Source organism: Rhinolophus ferrumequinum, chromosome 12, assembly GCF_004115265.2.
Source record: "Rhinolophus ferrumequinum isolate MPI-CBG mRhiFer1 chromosome 12, mRhiFer1_v1.p, whole genome shotgun sequence".
Taxonomy (NCBI): domain Eukaryota; kingdom Metazoa; phylum Chordata; class Mammalia; order Chiroptera; family Rhinolophidae; genus Rhinolophus; species Rhinolophus ferrumequinum.
Window position 1 is genome coordinate 39,005,041 of NC_046295.1, and position 14,098 is coordinate 39,019,138.

Sequence of the window (14,098 nt, forward strand, 5' to 3'; positions counted from 1 at the left end):
TTAGAGTCAGCAAGCAGACAAACACCAACTTTAATACCAGCCTGAGATAGGCAGCTGCTGAGAGAACTGCGTTCTCTCCTGTAAGGGGTTTTAGATTGGTTGGAAGATCAAAGAATGGAAAAGGAGAAAGTAACTCTGAGTTTATTCACAAGCTAATTAATAAAAATCAAAATCTATGAACTAATATCGTTTCACACAATAGATACAGTTATGATTTTAAGACTTTTCTGAAAAACTATGATTTCTAAGTTTTGGAGTTAACACAAAATGATGGTCACTTTAGTAAAATGATTTGATATGTTGGGATTTGCCATCTTCACACCCACTCATGTCTATAAGCGATATTGTCATCCTCATTAGGAAGGTTAAAAAAAATCTGAGGTTTAGTAGATTAAATAACTTACTCAAGGTTGAATAGTAAAAAGATTCAGGATTTTAAGATTGTATACTCTTTTGTTTATTTATGTCTATCACACCAATAAAAATATAACTTTGATGAAGAAGGGTTATGGACTTTTGTTCACTTCTATATCATCAGTACCTAAAATACTGCCTGGCTTGATCGATACTGGCTACCTGGATGAGAAGGCACTTAGGTCGTCATCCACCGAGTAGCTATCTATTCTCAGCCAGGATACTCTGCTACTTCCCGGGAGACACTCAGAGATATTGAGGAATGAGAAATGAGGGAGAGGTTCTGTAGGTCAGAGACAATGAGGAGGATGGGAGATACATGATGAAGAGTAGGTTTAAATGAGATAATATTAGAGTATATATTGGTATGTGTTTGCACAAAATGTTTCCACCATCAGTTCGTAATTTGTCCAATTATGCAAGTTGTGCAATTTTTATTACATCTATCATCATACACTAATGAGCTATAAGCATGAAGTTGTTCAGCTTTAAGAATTTTGTTTAATCCACTTTTTCCTATGTATTCCTTGGAGGTTGGCTAAGATGGGAGGTTAATATTTTTGTCTATATTCTGTTTACAGGCTCTGGATATGAACTTAGCTTTGCTCCCTATGAAAAATAAATGTCTCTTTATTGTATTACAACAGAGATTCGGCTGTTTTAATTAATATACTTAAAAGGTAATTAACACTGAGTATCATGCAGGGTCTCTGGTCCAGCTCCCCATACAAGAACGCAGGACATGGTGAGGCCAAAAAGGAACACCCACGGAGCCATAGATAGTGGAGTCATACCACTATATTCTCGCTGGTGGCTGAGTTGGAGACACAGGAAGCAGGAGCCACACTATCCACAATCCACCTTGTGCTTCTCTGCCAACCAACCAACCGCGCCAGCGTGGCCACAGCAGTTATATTAGTGGCCAATGGCTAACCGGTAACAGCTGACGGCCACCCAGCCACAGCGGATGGTCATTTGGTTATAGCTGATGGGCATCTAATAAACGAGCCAGCACCTTTCCACGTGAGGCCGAGAGCCTGGAAACTGCTCTCTGGGATTCTGTCCCCCCACTGAGTGTGAATAAAACATTTGTGAAACTAATGTCAAAACAATTTTTTCATATAGAACAAAATGTAAGATTTATTGAGATGTTTTAGCTCTGAAAATGTTGAAGATTATTCTATCATATGTTGAGCTGTCTTTGGCATTTTGCATCTTATGGCTATAAATAATGCCTCTAAATGGATTCATTCCTGTAGATAATCAAAAATGTCCTCATAGCACTTATAGAGTCACATGCAAAAATTTCAATTTCCATTTTTAAAAATAGTGGTGATTTCACATTCATTGTCATATTTGACAGAATCAAAAATATAATGGTTTGATTTTTGTATAGGTTTACACAAAGTAGTCTTTATTTTAAAAATACCATATTTTTTAAATTTTTAAAAGAGCATCATTTTGCTCTTTTTTCTAAAATAAGAACTGCATCTCTCTATATATTTTTTTTAGATCTACCCTCATAGCTGTTTTCTCTTTGTTTCTCCCCTCACGGATTGACTTAAGAAATGTGTTTTGTTCTCTTCCTCAAGGCTACACATACCTTGTTAATCCATTTAATCAACAAAATCCTAACCTGAAAAGTGAAATTTCTCAATACTCAGGTGCTTGGACACTGGAATCCAATTTGCACCTCCCTTGCAGTTTTTACTGGTGATGCATAAAGCCCCAGACCGTGATGGCTGAGTCCAGAGTCTGGAGATACTATCTTAAAACAGACCAGACCCTGGGAAGGATGTCAGCCCTCGGAACTGCCTGACGTTCTCCCCCTTTCCTTTGTTCTTCTTCTGTACCTATAAAACTTTCTGCCTGTTCTAGGACCGCCGAGATGGCCTTTGGACAGGAGTCTGCCATTCTCCCAGCATGCGGCATTCTGAATAAACCTGCTAATCCTGGTTTCTTTCTACCAACCTTGTCTCTAGATTTTTAACCTTTTCCGCTGGCAGGCATCAGTTTAATATTGGTGGACACAGAGAGGTAAGGATCTTGTGACAGTCTGATAAAGTAAATAGTTGATAACTGACCTTTGTGCCCAGATAAGCAATCTATGGTCCTGAGATGAAGGCTTATTTGCTCAGAAGAGTAATTCGTATCTTGATCAAATTAAATTGGGTTTCAGGAATTTCCTGAAGCAAGGAGCATTACGGTTAGTGGTATCTAACTTGTCTGTTGACACAGGTTGACAGGCGCCCTGGTACTGCAGTACATCCTGGCCCGGTGCCTCCCCCTCTCATGGCTACGGTTGCGAAATGCACAGTTGAATTTTTCTGCTTCATCACTTTGTGAGCCTGTAGCACTTCTCCTCCACCCTGCATCTCTATATTTTATTAAAAGTTTGAAAGTTGAATTATCATTGTGACATTTTTCTTTAAATGTATAATAAGAAAGATATTTGATCTACTAACTTGTGAGTTACAGATCCAAAGTAAATCTTCTTCTTTTTTTTTTTTAGGCAATGAAAGTATGGATTATAGCTCTCAGTAAAGATAAAAATTGTACAAACAATAGTTATGATAAGGAATGAGTAAAGTAAGATCAACTTTAACATTGCGCTATATAGAAGGATGTCAATGCAATGAAACATTATGCTAATTAGATCTGGAAACAGAAAAGCATGGAAAGTCAGATTTAACCTAATAGACTATGATGTGAGTCTTATAATTCGTCCTGTAGAGAAGCAAAGGGGTTCTGCCTTTTGTGATTGTTCAGTGGATTTTCTCACCAACAATTCCTCAACCATGGCTATGAACTTTATTTTTTAGGACTGTGATGTAAATCCCTTGTGTATACATATATGACAATAGAATTTAAGCAAACACTGAACTAAGCAAAGAGTTTTCAACAGCAACCAGTCAACAAAGGGCTCTTCTCATGGCTAACATTGTACCTGATTTACGTTGATAGCTTTGTTAAGTGACCCATTTCCTCAGTCTTGAAGGGTTTGTGTTCTTGGCACCTTGCCCTTATCGTAGTGCAATTGCACTTACACATTTAGCATTATCAGCAGGGTTGGAAACATCAAGATGTATCCAAATGAATCTCCCAAGGTCCAGACATATTTGTGTCTGCCTCCATTACATAAAAGCAAGCCTTGGTAAATTTTTTAGAGCCCACATTGACAAAGTATGAGTTACGGCTTTGGATTCCAGTATAACCCTTATCATGTCTTTTCTGGGAATCAGAATGTCTAATGGAGTAAAGGCTGAAGTTGTGGAGACAAGAAGCACATGTTTTAGAAATGGTTCACTGCGAGTGAGGGGTTAATTGAGTCCAGAGCAAACACAACAGTCTCTTCTGAGTCCCCTCAGAGTCTTCTACTCCTTGCACACCTGCCTCCAGTGTACTCTGATTTTTACATGTAAGCACCTGTATGTTTGTCACTGGCTACTATATTAGTTTGATAAGGTTGCCAAAACTAAATACCACAAACTGGGTAGCTTAAAAACCAAAAAATTATTTCTCACAGTTCGGGAAGCTAGGAGTCTGAAATCAAGAGGTCAGCAGGTTTGATTTCCAACTCAGATTTGTGACTTACCTGTCCCCAAAACTCCATGGCTGGGTTGACCAAAAGTTATCCTCAGTTGGACACTGCTGAATCATGCAATCTTCATTGTTCTGCTTCCCTTGCCACTCCTATTTCCTCACTATTCTACTGTATTTTGAGACTATATCCTAATAATCACTTAACACACAAATTCCCAAAATAGGATTTGTTTTTATTTGTCTTTGCAAAACTGTTGTGGGTTTTCCAAAAAGATATGTTGAAATTCTAATGTTTACATGCGACTTTATTTGAAAATAGGGTCTTTGCAGATGCACTCAAGACAAGGTTTTAACTATATTAAACGGGGCTCTAAATCCAATACGACTAGTGTCCTTAGAAGAGGAAAACTTGGACAGAGAGACAGAGACACACAGGGAGAATGTCAGGTGAAGACAGAGGCAGAGATTATAACAATGAATCTATAAGCCAAGGAATGCCAGTGTTGCCAGTTGGAAGCTGGAAAGAGGCATGGAACAGATTGTCTCTTGGAGTGCCCACAAGGAGCGCCAACTCTGCTGGACTTCTAGACTCCAGAAGTGTGAGACAATAAATTTCTGTGGTTTTATGCCACAAACTTTGTGATATTTTGCGATGGCAGCCTTAAGAAGCTAATGTAGAAACCCAACTGAAAATAGGTAATGTAGTAAGTGGTCCTAGGATATGATTCTGGAATTAGATCACTTGCCAGCTGGATAGCAAGGGAGATCCTACGGTTGGAGATAAACTATTAAAAACTCCCTGCTCACTGTAGCATTATGACTGCTGTAACTTTCATTGGTGGGGAGTTGGGGTGGCATACAGGTGACAAGAGATTCACTGACTGGCATGATATATGGAGCATTTTAGTGATATGGAGGGATTCGTAATTGTAAGGACTGAGTTGGCTGGTTGTTGCTAAGTAGCACTGTTGCTTCCAAGAAGAAAATTGACAAGCTTAAATTTGTCAGTTACCAACCTGAAGCACGGTGTGAAAGTTAGAAAACCTCCAGGGAAGCATTTAAAGTGATTCCAAAATTTCTGTAGCTAGAAGGCAGACTGAACTGCAGATTGGCTAATATGCTTTATTGTAAAACTAGTAGAACTACAATAAATTCTACAACAGTAGAATTCATCATCTGGGCTAGTCTTCTATGTTAAAATCAGGACCCGGATATGAAAAGAGTGGGGCCGTATTGAATGAGGACATATGGGTGGATATGCTCAAGAACATGGGGTCCCCAGATTCCTCTGAATGCCTGGGCCTGCCGGTGTGGCCTATGTGGTTTTGCTGGAGTGTAGCAGCCTTCTCTTGCCGGAAGACCATGCCAAAACCTCAACTGAGATCGACATCTTGGAGGATAATATTTTTCCTCTACAAGATCTGACCCCACTTCCTTGCCTGTCTACTAGTTCTATAATTAGGGTCATGTCTCAGCATGGGCCAATGAGGGACTTCCCTGCTAGAGATAAAAAGTAATTATTCACCAAAGGAACTTTCAAGACATGATTAATTGTAGCAAAAGAAACTGAGGGAAAGCATGTCAAGAAGGAGATCTTGACAGTGTTGGACTGGGGTGTGAGGTGTGGTGGTGGAAGATAAGTTCAATAAAAGTGAATTGGCCAATAAAGAATCATTCTCCCATGACTGAAAACTCCCTGGCAGGAGTACCGAAAAATGGGATGTTTATTAGAAGCTTGACGGGAACAAAAGGCTCACATTAAATTAAATAAAAATGACAGCAGTGCCTTGGCAGAGTTTTAAGGAAGGGATCAAAAGGCTAAGAGAATTCAGCATGATAGAATGACTCTATTGTATAACACCTGAGATCCAACCACGGGCTGTGTTTTTGGAAGGCCCAGAGAACACTCTCATTGCTAAGTTTGTAAGAGATGTACTAGTGATGGAGGTACTGGTGAACTTGAGAAGCTCAGTGGTGGCTCCGTCAGGGTTGATGATAAACAATATTGTCAGAGAACTGAGTTCCCTGTTGTCAGTGGGAATAAGAGGATTCCAGCATAGCAGAGGTCTAGTGGAAATATTCAAGTAGGGATATACGTTGATGGCTACTACACTAAGGTGCTTCTAAAGGAAAAACTTATGAACACCTGAGAAGAGCATGGCCTGATATAAACAATAAAAATTATTGAAATAGGATGAGCAGAAGCCTGATATCATTAGTGCCCATGGAATGTTACTTTCTTACTTAGTTTAAAAACCTAAGCTAGTCCTCACAGCCACAGAAGGACCCTGCAATGCCACAATTATATACTGTAGAGATTTCTGTAATATAATTTTACATGTCTTACACATAATCCATTTACAATTTGAAGTTACAATCAGCAAGCCCACTATACACATTCTAGTCTTTTCATATTGGCTAATGATACTTCTCATTTCCTTCTCCCTCTCAATGCTACTCTGTTTTAAGACTTCAAGAAAGCCTCTCCCAGGGACCTCCATCACTTGAGAGTGACCCCTTCCTCTACACAGCGATCTTGTTCACTTAACATTTACTGTATTTAGCCTTGATTGGTTTCTGAAATTTTTATCTATAAAGAAAAGTCCATTTTTCCAATTCAATTCTTAGACCTTTGTAAACAGGAATAATCTTACACCCCAGAACGTATTACAATGCTCTACATTTAACAAATTCTTAATGAGAATTTTCCTCTTAGCATTTTAATCCCTTTCATTCTTTGAACAAGGAATGAACCTGTGTATCACTGTTTATAAAAATGTAGATATAATTGCACCCATATGTTTATCTTAAGAGTTTCAATTGGCAGAATTACTTGAAATCCTTGAGATAAACTCAGGAGTACTTAATATGGAATGCTTAACTTGTAGATACATGCAGATTAAATTGAGATTTTTTGGTTTTGTTTTGTTTGTTTTTAAAGCTGGAATTTAACACCAAATGAGTCAAAGGAAAATTAATAGCCACTGTAGAACAGATGCACCATCTTATGATTTAGGTCCTTTGGTAACTCTGTCATCTATTACCTCATAATGACTAAACAGTCACAATTGCTATCATAGGATCCTTCCACAAATTATCACGCCAAAATGGGATAATTGCTGAAAATTATCACAGATAGTCTTGAAGAAGATGTTGGGATGGCCCTACCCCATATAAAAATGTATTACACAACTTTAGAAACTATGATACTCTGGTATTCGTTAAGAGAAAGATCAAAATATACATGGAACAGAATAGAAAAAAATAGAAAGATATCTATTTATATACAGACACATAAAAATACACATACATGTACATGTATGTAGATAGCTTTTAAAATCTTCTTTATGATAAATCTGACAAGAAAAAGTTTGAAAAGAGAAAATAAAGTGAATATGGCATTAGCCAAAAATGGCTTTGACCTTTTCTATTTTTTTTCAAGATAGTGACATCCCAGCATATACCACAAATTTAAAAAGAGATCATGTACAAGATAATATCACCCCCTTCAAAGATATACTTATCCTCAGTTGATTAAAAGCAGACAGTCTTCTACTAGCCAGGGGGCCTTACTTCCTGTTTCCTTTCGCATTCGCTGATAACTCTGAAGGCTTCAGCAATAGCCGTGACTTAACTGTTTTGTTGTACTGAAAATGGATTACTTGGTTAAACTATGAAACCTATTTCTATATTTTCCATTCAAATAACTATGCCTTTTGTTTTAATTTTATCTCCTTTTTACTCCTGAGGATATTAGAACAAACACAAAGATCACAGCATTTCTACTTTAACATCCATCTGCTTTGGAGTCTCAAAGTTCTGTAGTATAATTATTTCTATAGCAACCAGCTGAGGAAGTGCCTTGACAGTACACAGACTCAAAAGAAAAACATGCTGTGACAGGCTGAGCTCAGCCACAGGGCTTTCTATCTTCTAGAGTTTCTGGTATGAAACACTACAGCTGCAGAAGACTTTGCTGCTGTCCCTCTCTCCTTGGTTTCTAGTATTAGTAATATTTCTGATCTTACAACATCACTGCTTATTTTTTCTAACATGCTGCTTCGTTTTCTTCAGTGTTTTTCATTGGATCACTTATAACACTCCCCTTGTTCTTGTTTTATGACATATAGTCTTCTGATAATAAAATGATAAGCATTTTGCTTGTTCTGAATGGCAGCTCATGAGCACAGTTAGAAGGAATGCAATAATGAATAATTCACTTGTTATCTTACAGCTTGTTAAGACCTCTTTTATTTTTCTTAAGAGTCAAATTCTTAGGGAAATTGGATCACGTGTATCTAGAAATGCAGAAAGAAGTTCAGAGAACATAAAAAAACCATAAAAAAAAGAATGTATTACCCAAAATAGATTCGTTTTCGTTGTGAAAAAAAAATGCAAAATGGTAAAATAACCATTTAAATCTCACTTTTATCTTAGAAATTTATTTTCCTTAATATGGTCTAATCAGGGACATTATATTCGAATTTGTCAGTCTAGTCTAGTTCATTTGTTGTGAGGAAACAAAAATGAATCTTTGTTAAGAAATGTCTGTGTACTAAATATTGTGATGCACTTTCTATACAGACTGTCTCGTATAACCCACTAACAAAACTATATAGAATACAAATTGTTACGTATATTTCAAAATAGGAAACTAGGTGCATGTTCAGGAATCTGGCCAACAACTGGCTTGATGTTTGCATTTTGTGTATGACGTAGTTTTTTCCTTGGTTGACTATTATGGCCCCACCCTGATGAGCCAGTTGTAGCAAGCCCCATCATTTGTAGTCAGAATGTGTTCTGCCTCTTGCTCACCAAAGCAGCTTTCTGTGCTCGTGACACCTGAGAAAACCATTTACCACCCAGGTACTATCAAAATATGCTACAGACTGATACTCCCTGTGTTTCCGCACATGTCCTGCCATATGCTCAGTGAGGACTTATGTCATCCTAGCATCAACCATACATCCTGTAAAACAGCCCAGGGAAATTCCTGGAACGTTTCTTAATTGTATTGCTCCTTTATTTGCAATTGTGCTGAAATATAAACCAGTGCCCACATTTTCACAGAAAAAAAATGTATCGATGCCTATTAGAAGTTACCAAATCTTCTCTTACTTAAGAATGATGAACTCATGGTAAATTGTTTGATGTTTTTTTTCTTTCCTAATTTATTTCTTTAAGGGGAAATATGAGGTTTCCTAAATTTTGTTGGTTTCTTTAAAATTATTCCTATATTTTAAGCCCAGAATCTGTAGAAATTGTAAGGTTTTCTTTCTTTTGGAGTCATCATCTTGATGATTTTTTAATAAAATATAAGATTAGTAGCTTGAGAAATATAAAGATCAAATAATTATTGTTTGCTCTTCAACAATTAGCAAGGTCTTTAAAATGTAATTTTTATTACTTCCCCCAAATTATATCATTCATGTCATTGATGCAAGCAAAGTATTTTATATTATAAAATTTTGGAAATTTCTAGAAAGATGAATAAAACATGAATTCCAATCAATAGTATCATCAATTATTTAAATATGTCTTGGATACAGAGTGGCAGAGTATTTAGAAGTTCATTTAATTGGATTACCCTCCAACACGTGTGAAATCAGAGTAAAGCATATCTATCTGATTTAGTTCATGCTTTAGTATTTTTCTGGTTGGTTTGTTTTGAAGATGGAATAATGGAATTTTGTATTTTATATATATATATATATATTTTTAAAGATTTTTATTGGGGAAAGGGAACAGGACTTTTTTGGAGAACAGTGTGTACTTCCAGGACTTTTTTCCAAGTTAAGTTGTTGTCCTTTTAATCTTAGTTGTGGAGGGTGCCATTCAGCTTCAAGTTGTTTTCCTTTCAGTCTTAGTTGTGGAGGGCACAGCTCAGCTCCAGGTCCAGTTGCCATTGCTAGCTGCAGGGGGCGCAGCCCACCATCCCCTGTGGGAGTTGAAACCGGCAACCTTGTGGTTGAGAGGACACACTCCAACCAACTGAGCCATCCGGGAGGCAGCTCAGCTCAAGGTGCTGTGTTCAATCTTAGTTTCAGGGGGTGGAGCCCACCATCCCTTTTGGGACTCGAGGAATTGAACTGGCAACCTTGTGGTTGAGAGCCCACTGGCCCATGTGGGAATCGAACTGGCAGCCTTCGAAGTTAGGAGCATGGAGCTCTAACCACCTGAGCTACCGGGTCGGCCCCTATATTTTCTTTAATCAATAGAATTTGTTCTTGGCAATTTTATAGGGACTATGACTTATTTGAAACCAAAGCCTGGAGAGTCAGTTTATTTATTTATTGTACTGAAGATCTTTAAGAAAATTGAACCTAAGCATTTATTTATAGTCAATGATTTCAAGTGACTAGAAGGAAAGAAATAATGAAGATTTGAAAATAGGAACTGGAAAATAGGAACTGAAAATAGGAAGGAAAAAGCTAATTCAGGGATGAAAGAATTTCAGTGACAAAGTCAAAGAAAATTATGAAAAACAGTAGAGTTCAAGAACAATCCACCCGGAGAAAAGATTTTGAATGGACAAAAACTAGGTGTGCACAATGACTTTGCATTATATTCCTTTTACTATAAAGACAATGAATAAGTCAAACTGTCTCACTATTTCATCACCGAGCTTTGTTTCAACTCGTCAGGTAAGAGAAATTACTAAGAACAAATGTTCAAAAAGAAAGAAAACTTTGAAAAGTATGAACACACCATGAGTGCTAATTCCAGAAGAGCTGGTTTTTCAAGAAATGTACAGGAACTTGAATAATGATATAGTAATTAGAAACATAGTGTTCTTTTGAGATTCCCACACCTTTCCAAAGAGAAGAAACAGTGTGGATGTCTGTTGGTTCTATATATTCTGAGAGTGAGACTATAGATCTAGGAGTTTACTGGATAACTTTTCAGTATTAAAAGATAGCTGTACATACATAAGTTCATAGTCACCAAAGTTGTCATATTCTGATTATCATTTTGTATTTTATTGTCAATCTATAATTTTTCTTTCTATAATGTTTTGTCAATCCATAATTTAGAATTTTACATAACTTTATACCTCCAAATATTTAAGCTAAGTTGGGCATCATGGACGGAAATCAAAGAAGGTAAAAAAGACCTAAATTCAAGTCCTGACTCTCCCTATTTATTAATCACTGAGTTTAGCTAAACCTCAACTTCATTGGGTTTCCATTTTGAAATATGTACAGTAATAATATCAGCTGCCATTCTTTTCCCACATTATAATTGTGAGGATGGGATAAATATGTGAAAAAGTTTCATAAGCACTAAAGTGTTAAACAAATAGAAAGTTTCACCATTGACTGATGTAGCAGACTGGATTTCACTTCTATCTCTTTGACTTAAGGGACTTTATAGTTACATGTTTGAGAAGAAAATGCTAGGTACTTTTCCATGTCCCTGCCTTCAAGGTAGTTTTTTCCCAGATCAAGAATCAGGCAGTCAGAAGACAAAGTTCCAAATGATCAATGATGTACTTCATTGGCACAGTCATGTAATTCTTGGCATAAAGATAATTTTATCATTTATACTGAAAAAAAAGCATACATTTATATATATGAGTGTAAGTAGTTTGAAGCACTTTTTGAGATGCCTTCTAAAAAAATACCTCTTTCTAGTTTTAGTAAGTACAGTTCTAGTGTTGTATTTTCCAAATAAAATGATCTTAAATTGAATAGTGACCATGAATAGACCTACATTTCTGAATCAATATTGCTTTATTATTATTGAAAAAATTTATGCAACATTTTCCAGCAAAGTGCTAATAAAGTTTCTATGCAGAAATTAGACTAAAATGAACATAACGTGATAACTGTGGTCCCCTTTGATTCAGATCCAGTAGCAGAATCCTCTACTCTAATGTGTACAAACTTTTCCAAATGAAATTCTGCCAATTATTTGGTCAAAAATATAGATAAAATGTGTTACCATTATCTAGGAACCTAGACACTGAATGAATGTTGAACACACACACACACACACACACACACACACACACACACACACACACATTGTCCATATTACAACAGAACAGAACCAATTCTGTTTAATAACTTAAATGATTAAACTTTGTTCTAGGTGAAACATTTCTACTGCAGCAAGATGGATCATTCAATGTAAGAATCTTAGAGAATGAGAGCTACTTATACACTGAAAGTTACCAGGGACGGGTAGGGGGCTGTTGACATCTCTCTCTACCCTCTTTGGTTTCTATTTGCCTTTTAGAGGGAAGTTCAGGCTCACCTCAGGGATCTCAATATGTTCCTGGGATCTGTTGAGTTTCAGTCTTTAACCACAAGGAGTTAGCTAGTCAACCACAAATAAGCACAATCCGATCATTACCTTGCCACCTGCTCATCTAGGCACAATGCCCTGCAAAGTATTCTGTTTCAGAGTTTCAGAGTCATCAGTAGATAAAAACTGTTGATTGGTTGGAGTTGTATATTATATCAGCAGTGGCCAGAGCATTAAAGAAACAAAGAGTGTTGAATCAGGTTTACCATGATGGATTGAATTCCCTCCTTACTCATTTGATTTCAAATAGCTCTGCACTAGTCCCATGCAAAGTATTATCTAAGTCAGGTGAGTGTTAACCGTCCTTCTTTTATCTTTGATTTTCTTTCATTCATCCTTAATATGTTCCTCTCCACCCATCCCAGGCCACCTCCTAGTCCTGTATTTTAAAATTTTAGTCAAATAATACTTATTTTTTCTTACGATGAGATCATTCTAAATCCAATTCTGGTTACTGCAAATTTTGTTAGTTAATAACATGTCTACAACAGGTTGATTATTAAACAAGAAAGCCATTCTTCATTATTGCCATCATATCATTAATTAACAGTGAAGGATTTCATTTTAAGATGAGGAAAAGGAGAAAAAAGAATGCAGAAACTGAAACTAGAATTGATTTCCCAGATAGAAATTTTCAATATCTATTGCTCAATCACAGGACCTGTGCTGTATTATATAACAGGTCAGTATCGGCTCACCTTTATCCTATCCATACACTCCTAGTAGATTGCCTTTGGACTATTTTAAGAGAATATTAGTAGCTTCCCAATAGTGGAGAATAAACCAGATTGTCCTGTTTGATTACTTATTAAAGGATTCTTTGAACAAATGAGCTCATTCTAACTTAGAGATAGCTCATCATTCATTATTCATTTAACAAGTATTTATTAAGTGCTTCCTATGTGCCAGGAACTGTACTAGGAAATGAAACTAATAAAAAATAAATCAAGGCATTTACAGTTTGTTGAGGTAGATAGATATCAAATACATAATTACATAAATAACAACACAAGTTAACTATATATTCATACTCAATTCATTTAAAAGTAGTTCAGTGCCATCTTCCTCATAAGTAATAATAATAGTTTTCTAATTTTTTCTTCTGATTATGAATAAGAATGTGTGAGTAACAATTATCCTAAACATCTATACTATATATTAAGCCCAGGCCTACCGTAGGTAGTGGGTAGTCCTAAATAAACTGACCTGAGTTCAAATATTGTCACTTAATTCCCTTTTCCTTTAGAGAAAAAAAAAAAGTCTGAAATTCTGTGAGCCTCATTCCATTTTTATCAACAGAAAAATGGAAGTGGTAATAATTTATAATAGAATTTTTTTAAGGTTTAATTTATAAAGGCATTAAAAACACAGTGGATGCTTTAAAAGGAGTTTCTAAGACCACATTACACCCATACACACATCTATTTTCTTCCATAGAGTTCTACCTAAAAAGTATCACTTTTCTTTACAAAAGTGAAATGGCCATCTATGAATGTGTGTGAAAGAGGATAACTATTTCAGGGATCAAAAAACAACATGAAAAGATCAACCTTTAGGAGAAAAAAAAAGATTGTAAAATGAGGGATGTTGGTTAATATTCTCAGTGATATACAAAAAGAAAGAAAATCAAGTTGGCAATCTTCATAAAAAGATTACTTTCATTTTTAGTGGAACAATATCTTCTTTATTTCTTAAAACAAAATAAATGTTTTGATTTAGCTTTTTTTTTTTTTTTTTTTTTTAAGGAAATCTAAATATAACATTGAACACCAAGGTTCCAAGGCTTTTGGGCATTGCTTTCTACTCTCCAGGACCTGGATCAAACCCTCTT